We start from the raw sequence: 8880 nt of genomic DNA on the forward strand, positions 1-8880 counted from the left end.
ATCCCGGCTGTCAAGCTGAAGACTTGTGCTCCAGAACTAGCTGCACCTCTAGCCAAGCTGTTCCAGTGCAGCGATAGCACTGGCATTTACCCGACAATGTGGAAAACTGCCCAGGTATGTCCAGTCCACAAAAAGCAGGACAAATCCAACCCGGCCAATTACCGCACCAGCAATCTACTCTCAATAATCAGCAAAGTGATGGAAGGTGTCGTCGACAGTGCTACCAAGCAACACTTACTCACCAATCATGCTCACTGATGCCCAGGGCCACTCGGCTCCAAATCTCATTACAGCCTTGGTCCAAACATGGACAATAGAGCTGAATTCCAAAGGTGATGTGAGAGTGACTGCCCTTGACATCAAGGCAGCACTTGACTGAGTGTGGCATCAAGGAGCCCTAGTAAAACTGAAGTCAATAGTAATTGGGGGGAAAACGCTCCACTGGCTGGAGTCATACCTAGCACAAAGGAAGATGGTTGTGGTGGTTGGAGGTAAATCATCACAGCCCCAGGGCATCGCTGCAGGAGTTCCTCAGGGCAGTGTCCTAGGCTCAACCATCTTCAGCTGCTTCATCAATGACCTTCCATCCAACATAAGTTCAGAAATGGTGATTTAAGCTGATGACTGCACAATATTCAATGCCATTCACAGCTCCTCAGATAATGAAGCAGTCCATGCCTGCATGCAACAAGACCTGGACGACGTTCAGGCTTGGGCTGATAAGTGGCAGGTAACATTCGCACCACAGGAGTGCCAGGCAATGACTATCTCCAACAAGCAAGAGCCTAACCACCGCCTCTTGACATTCAACAGCAATACTATCGCCAAATCCCCCACCATCAACATCCTGGGGGTCACCATTGACCAGAAACTTAACTGCACCAGCCACATAAATACTGTGGCAATAAGAGCAGGTCAGAGGCTAGGTATTCTGTGGCAAGTGTCTCACCTCCTGACTCCCCAAAGCCTTTCCAGCATCTACAAGGCACAAGTGAGGAGTGTGATGGCATACTCTCCACTTGCCTGGATGAGTGCAGCTCCAACAACACTCGAGAAGCTCGACACCATCCAGGACAAAGTAGCCTGCTTGATTGGCACTCCAAAGACCACCTTAAACATTCACTCCCTCCACCACTGGTGTACCGTGGCTGCAGTGTGTACCATCTATAAGATGCACTGCAGCAACTCGCCAAGGCTTCTTCGGCAGCACCTCCCAAACCCAAGACCTCTTCCACCTAGAAGGACAAGGGCAGCAGGTGCATGGGAACACCACCACCTCCGAGCTCCCCTCCAAGTCACACATCATCCTGAATTAGAAGTATATCGCCGATCCTTCATCGTCGCTGGGTCAAAATGCTGGAACTCCTTCCCTAACAACACTGTGGGAGTACCTTCACCACATGGACTGCAGTGGTTCTCTCTCTCTCTCTCTCTCTTTGGCAGTCCCTCGGAACCGAGAATGACTTGCTTCCTGAAGTAAGATTTAAAAATGAGCGTAACAGGGCACGTTTAGTAGAACGCAATTGCGCAGCAAAATGTTTAAAGATGAAATGTACTAATTACTCATATGTTTAATTGCAGAACTGACCATACCAGTTTAGAGAGATGAAACTTACAAAAAGAGACACTGACATAACCCTTTTCTGGTAAAACGAAACTCAGTAGTGGTCAAGAGAGAGAGGGTCTCGTTTCTCAGAAATCACATGACCTGATGACTCATTTCCAAGAAATCAGAGGGGCCACAGGCCCATACAGTGAAAAGTGAAACTTATGTTATTGGTTACCTTGTAGAAGTTAGACACACCTAATTAGTGATTAATGTATAGACTTTTAAATCGATTGGACCTCTGGAGTAGGAGGTCTCGGAATATGTGTATAACTGTGTAAACCTCAAGAGATTCGGTGGAGTTGGAGCCTTGTGTTGGGACGCAAGAGCCATAGCTCCCCAGGCCTGAATAAACCGTTTTTACTTCAATTATTGGGTCTGTCTTTCTTACAACAAGCCAGTGTTGTCGACTGTGTATATCACTCAGTCCACACTTTGGGGGCTTACATCAATTGGCGAAGAGGATGGGATGCGCGTTCTGAACCAGACTCTCGGACAGCGTTAACCTAGGACGGGTGAGTATGTTTTAATTACCACCTGTAAAATTAGGGGTTAATCGCTGGCGAGACGGTGAGTCAGAATCGACGTATAAAAGAACTATAAAAAGAAAGACACCCTTAATTGAAGGCGGTTAAAAAGATAGGGATAAGGTGTTCCCTAAGCCGTATCGCGGCAAACCGACAGGGGCGGAAAGACCCCGGGAGGCAGAGAAGTCCTCATTTAGCCGTAGGTAGGCGAACCGACAGGGGCGGAAAAACCCCGGGAGGCAGAGAAGTCCTCATTTAGCCGTGTGTAGGCGAACCGACAGGGGCGGAAAGACCCCTACCCCGGGGAGGCGGGAAATCCTCTTTATCCGTGAGACGGCGAAATCTCAACAATTGAATGAATGGGTGCACCGTGGTGAGTGAATGAGATAAAACCCTACGGTCTTAAAAAGGTTAGAACGGACAAGGGTGAGGTCTGTCCCCAGCACCTAGCCTGAGCCTGAATTAAGAGGACAGTAGTCCCACGTGATGGCCAGGATCAAGTAGGACGCCGGGAGCTACAGACCCCACAGTACCAAAACCTCAGGACTAAAGGGTTGGTGTGTGTCTAATGAAACGAAGTGACTAATAGAAAGCAAGAAACTAATGAAGGTGACGCTATGGGGCGAACAACGTAGCGTACAAACCTAATTCCTCAACATCGTGAATTATGCGTGAAACATAGCAGTTAGTTATGACTAAGAGGGTGGAAGCAGAATCCTCAAGGGACCTGGATTCTATAACCCGACTCCTGGAAAATAAAAAGAAACAGTGCAGAGAGCCAAAGGCTTGGTGGGGAGGAGCTAAAGATAAAGAGGCAACAGATAATGTAAGGAATTGAAACAGAAGGGAGAGATAAAGAAGGAAAAAGATCTAATTTGCAGGCGAACCAATTTGAAACCCCAGCAAAAAAAACAAACAAACAGGGATTTGGAAACTAGGGAAAGCTGTTGAGTCAGATTTAAAAAGGAAGGAAAAGATAAACTTAAAGCTTTACCAACATGGAAGTTATTAGCATCTGTACCAAGACAAGTAAAACACGAGATTTGCTGAGTGAAAGGAACCTTAGACATATGCTGAAATTACAGTTTGTATAAAAATGTGAGAGTGTGGATGTTTTCCTGATTAGGAATGTTTAAGAGGATTCAATATTCCTTTGTCTGAAAATCTGTCCGTTAAGAAAAAGAACTGTCTGCTGTGTGTTGTAGCTCCACCCACTTCTCTGTGTTAAAGTAAAAGCATTTAACCCCTTTGTCTTGTCGGGGATTTTGGAAGTTTAAGAATGTGCAAATAAGATTGTGCCCTCAGAATGAAAAAAAACCTGTTACAATTTAAGTTAAGCTGGAGTGTAAAAACTGAGAAGAGCAACAAAAAGTTTGTTTAATGAAAGATTAAGTTTCAGTCTAAGATCTAACCTTGGAGTTATGAGGTAAATTAACCTATTAAAACCAGACTTTCATTGTGGCCACAGTGAAATTCTGGTTGATGTAAATTGGTGTAGTCCAAATTGAATAAGATAACTCAACTCCGCAAGAATATCCGATAGTGGCAGGTCCCTCTCCAATATTTAATTGACTATGGTACTGGAAGCCTTATAGAAGGCGGGACTAGAGTTAAACCTTAGAAAGGTATAGGTAGGGAAGGATGAAGTAGTCTACCTAGGATACATAGTGACACAAGGGAAGAGACAAATGCCCAAAAACAGATGGGAGGGGCATTAGGACTGGCTGCGTGCTTTGATTGCTCGCAAGCTTCTAGGGATGGCAGCAGGAAGGGACCGCGCCAGAGAGGGGAGGGGGATCCGAGGATGTTTGTTGATGCATTGGTAGGGGGCTGACAGTGCAAAATGTTAATAGACACAGGAGCCACAATCTCATTGACAGACTTACCCTTGCCCCGAACGAAACTTTCAGTTAGTATAGCAGGAATCGGTGGACGAAGAATCAGGGCTTATAAGGGCGAAACAGTCTTACTAGAAATTGGATGTATAATAATACCTACCCAGTTGTGGGTATGCGAGAACACCGAAGGAACAATCCTAGGGATAGATATACTGCGAGAAGTAGGAGCTTTAGTCGACCCTAAAGCGAATGAAGTGTACTGGCCCCCAGATTATAAGTCAAACAAACAGGCAGGCCCGGGAAACAAAGTAGAAATGGCCCAGCCTATACAGGATTTGATCAAAGGGGGGTAGCCAAAGGAAAATGTGTAAACCTATATAGATAGTCGGAATGCCTTTGGGGTGGTGTCTGATTACATGATAGCGGGAGTAGGCAGGGATATATGACACCAGGAGAAGACCCGTAAGAGACAAGAATATAATCAAAGAATTAGTAGGAACCTCTCTCCTACCCAAAGAGTCCGTAATAATAAATTAAAGCACACAAGAGGATGGGCAGCTAAACGATCAACTGAGAGAGGGAATCTGACCAATGAAGCCCAAATGTTCATGTTGAATCAAAGTGTGAAACCACAACTGTCTTTCAGTCAGGGATGTTTTTTTGGGTTGCGTGAAGTGACGCAATAATGTTTAGCTCCACCTTCAAAAGCCTGCGAAGGAGTTAACCCTTTCCACTGACAGCTGTTTGAGTTCACGAAGCAACAACTTCAGTATTACTGAATAGAATTTAAAGATATTGGACATTATTAAATTTAAGTTTCTTAATGTTAAGCTGATATTTCCCCACAGTGATAGAAGGATAATGTTAAGCTGATATTTCCCCACAGTGATAGAAGGAAAATTAGGATTTGATAAATGGAAGTTATCTTATAAACTAATTGCAGCACCGTCTCAAACGGCCGGGAGACTGCTGGGGAGGCTGTCCTGTTACCCAAAGATAAATCTGGACAGATAGTTAGAGACATGAGGCCAAAGACCAACAGATTATACGGGATCGAGAACAGGATACACGGGACGACCAGAAGGAGGTCTTTGCAATAGACAGCAAAGTGATAGCAGAAATAATACCAGCCAAACCAGGGCTAGCACCCAGATGGTCAGGACCTTATGAAGTATTAATGAATAATGACACGTGCTCATGTAGATGGGTCTGGAACGGGTAAAGGAAGGTGGAAACACTGGACCCAGTTAAAAATATATAAGAAAGACAATGAGTAAACCAGAGATGGTGCCCTTTTTGACAGAGTGAGGAGTATACTAGAAGATATAAAGAATGGGAAGGGGAGTTACTACATATATCAATGATAGGGCTGTGTATGATGATATTACATGCCATAGTTTGCATCTTCAGGTATGTCTGGGGACAGAGCCACAGAACAAGAAATGAACCAGATGTACAGCATTTTGAACTGATAAAATGTATAAGAGCAGAATAATTCTAACTGGCTGGTGACGACCAGCCCCCTTTTTGTAATTACAGGAACATTGGACGTCCGGAATGAGATGGAGCGTCCTCGCCTTGATTCTAGGGATAAATATAAGTATTGCCATTATCGAGGGGGATTAGTAATAAGGAGAACACTGGATGAGGTGTATTTTAGTGTAGCACATAGAGTTACTAAGCTTGCCATTAATATGAGTACTTTGAGATACAAAACAAACCTGGAACTCCCTGTGGGTAAAACAATTAGAGGATCCACAGGAGGAAAAAATCTATCTTACAAAGATGTAAGAAACGGGGAGTATTGGAAACGACTGGAGCAGGGTATGCGGCCGGGTTAGCAACAGTTAATAGCTTGGACATAGAAGGAGTAAACGAAGGAGTAGAAGAATTACAAGCAAAAATAGAGAAGTTACTAAAACAAGCTACTGGAAATAGCCAGCAATTGACACTGGCAGGGAAACCAAACAATAATGCAATTGTCGGGGGTGGAAGAGATAGTAGCCTCCCATGCAGAAACAATCAATACAATTATTGATAGACTTAATAATGCTTCTCGCCAAACCAATAAGGAACTAATATGTGCCACGTAGGGCTCATGGCTATTGTCGAATGCTCAGCATAACATGAGGCAAATAAATAATGAACAGATCCCTGATTGGATTACTAATAAGGATCTGGAACCTTGGATTGACACAAATAAAAGCCTATGTAAGGAATGTAAAATGGGACAAGTACACCGGGCAGGCGATTGTCTGACCCCATGGACTAAGATGATTGGCTTTGTACTGGCCATCCCACAATTCCCAGAAGGGGGACAACCCCGATACGATGTGATTAATATAGGAGAAGTACAAAGGGAAAGTGGGTTAAATATCATGATGTCCCTACCAAGGTGCTTTGGGAAAGGGATGAAGATAATAAACAGAAGAATGAAACCTAAAGGGGGGTGGTAGTGGACGGGTGCCACCACAAGGGAAGGACATGGGTGTGCACACACCCCCCCCACCGAGGGAGACACATCCGAGTGCGGATTTACGAAAATTACCAATTGCACCCTCGAGGTTCACCCAAGGGGATACACCGGACCTGGGTAGCATCAAGGAACAATGGGACCTGTTGTGTCACCACAATTGAACAGAAATATGAATATCAAGATATGGCTTATACCATTCCCCAACCAAACTGTTGTTTTGGTCTAAAGATACCTACACAGATAGGAAAACCTGGTCATTTGATAATATGGGACTTACTAAAAAGGGTTGAAACTTATGTCATACCAGAGCCCAAGGCAATTCCTAAGTTAGAGGAAGCTTGGCAGAAGTTACGGCAGGAAACGAAGGAAATTTTAAAGTACTATCATAAAATAGAAGAAGGCTCAAAGAAACAACAGAAAGACATTAGTACAACATTAGAGGAAACTCACCCACTTCCTCATATTTTGATAATTGGGGACCAGGATGGTCGGGGACTGTGGGCGCCTCGGTGGTACAAGGCATAATGATATTCCTCTTGATTGTTATTCTGATATATTGTGTATTTTTATTTCTCCAGTGCCTTTGTGCCAGAATGAGTAAGGCCAAAAGTGGTGCGGTGAAAGGAGTAGAGCCTGAGGAGGGGCAGGTAGCGATGTTAAGAATGGACAACTCCCCCGCCTCTCCAAGGCAAATGGTGTAAGACGCGATGGGAAGCCCTGAAATTATATGGGATTAATTGGGCATGGTAATTAAAGACCGGGCCGGCCAACCGTAAGATGGAGGTGGCAGAAGGAGGGTGGTGAATGAGGACTGGTGTGTGATGACAGTCTCGAATTGGCACGTCACACACCCCACGTGGGAATGAGGGACAGGCTTGAGCAGAAAAGCCTCAACCATTAGTGCAGGGTCTAAGGGGCCCCGGGAATGGTTACACCAGAAGGAGTGCATAAAGGAAAGGCCACCCTAAAGGAAAGCCCACCGTAGAGGAAAGACCACCATACCACAGAGGGGGGAAGTCGGCCTCCCAATTGATAGGATATATATACATGTATAACCTAGACTGGTAGAAGGCCAGGGAGTGCACGCTCTGGCAGACACCAGGCAGTGGACATGCATGTTGACCTGTTTTGGAACAATTGTCCAAAAGGTCAAAAGAAGGGACTGAAGTAAGATTAAAAAATGAGCGTAACAGGGCACGTTTAGTAGAACGCAATTGCGCAGCAAAATGTTTAAAGATGAAATGTACTAATTACTCGTATGTTTAATTGCAGAAATGATGACACTTACAAAAAGAGACACTGACATAACCCTTTTCTGGAAAAACGAAACTCAGTAGTGGTCAAGAGAGAGAGGGCCTCATTTCTCAGAAATCACATGACCTGATGACTCATTTCCAAGAAATCAGAGGGGCCACAGGCCCATACAGTGAAAAGTGAAACTTATGTTATTGGTTACCTTGTAGAAGTTAGGCACACCTAATTAGTGATTAATGTATAGACTTTTAAATCGATTGGACCTCTGGAGTAGGAGGTCTCGGAATATGTGTATAACTGTGTAAACCTCAAGAGATTCGGTGGAGTTGGAGCCTTGTGTTGGGACGCAAGAGCCATAGCTCCCCAGGCCTGAATAAACCGTTTTTACTTCAATTATTGGGTCTGTCTTTCTTACAACAAGCCAGTGTTGTCGACTGTGTATATCACTCAGTCCACACTTTGGGGGCTTACATCACTTCCACATTAAAAATGAGTTCGCAGGTGACTGATGAGTCTAATGTGGGACCTACAGTCTCTGTCACAGCTGGGGCAGACGGTGGTTGAAGGGGCGGGTGGGTGGGGTGCTTGGGTTGACGTGCGCTGCCTGCGCTTGGCTTCCGCTTGCTTCCGGCGAAGAGAGTCGAGGTGTTCGGCACCTTCCCGGATGCTTCTCCTCCACTTTGTGCGGTCTTGGGCCAGGGATTCCCAGGTGTCAGTGGGGATGTTACAGTTTTTCAAGGAGGCTTTGAGGGTGTCCTTGAAGCGTTTCCTCTGCCCACCTGGGGCTCACTTGCCGTGCCGGAGCTCCGGGTAGAGCGCTTGTTTTGGAGGTCTCGTATCGGGCATGCCGACAATGTGACCCGTCCATCGGAGCTGATTGAGTGTTGTCAAAGCTTTGATGCTGGGGATGTTGGCCTGAGCAAGAACACTGATGTTGGTGCGCCTGTCCTGCCAATGGATTTGCAGGATCTTGCGGAGGCAGCGTTGGTGGTACCTCTCCAGTGCTTTGAGGTGCCTGCTGTACATGGTCCATGTCTCAGTGTTTCAAGAAGGCGGCTCACCACCACCTTCTCAAGGGCAATTAATGATGGGCAATATGTGCTGGCCTTGCCAGCAGCGCCCACATCCCATAAATGAAAAAAAACTTGTTCCCAGAATAACAAACAGGAGAGGACAGGC

The 8880-nt window shown here is 45.4% G+C and overlaps 1 long non-coding RNA gene across 1 annotated transcript; it reads left to right on the top strand.

Annotated features, from left to right (window-relative positions):
• The first annotated feature begins 1477 nt into the window (after positions 1-1477).
• Positions 1478-8094, top strand: LOC147092445 (uncharacterized). The gene is made up of 2 exons (XR_015075048.1): positions 1478-2121; positions 5491-8094. It is a non-coding gene; the product is annotated as an uncharacterized LOC147092445 (long non-coding RNA).
• The last annotated feature ends 786 nt before the right edge of the window (positions 8095-8880 follow it).

The sequence above is a fragment of the Somniosus microcephalus genome, unplaced genomic scaffold, assembly GCF_052327205.1.
Source record: "Somniosus microcephalus isolate GS21.2 unplaced genomic scaffold, FLI_Smic_1.0 unresolved_chr2, whole genome shotgun sequence".
NCBI lineage: Eukaryota > Metazoa > Chordata > Chondrichthyes > Squaliformes > Somniosidae > Somniosus > Somniosus microcephalus.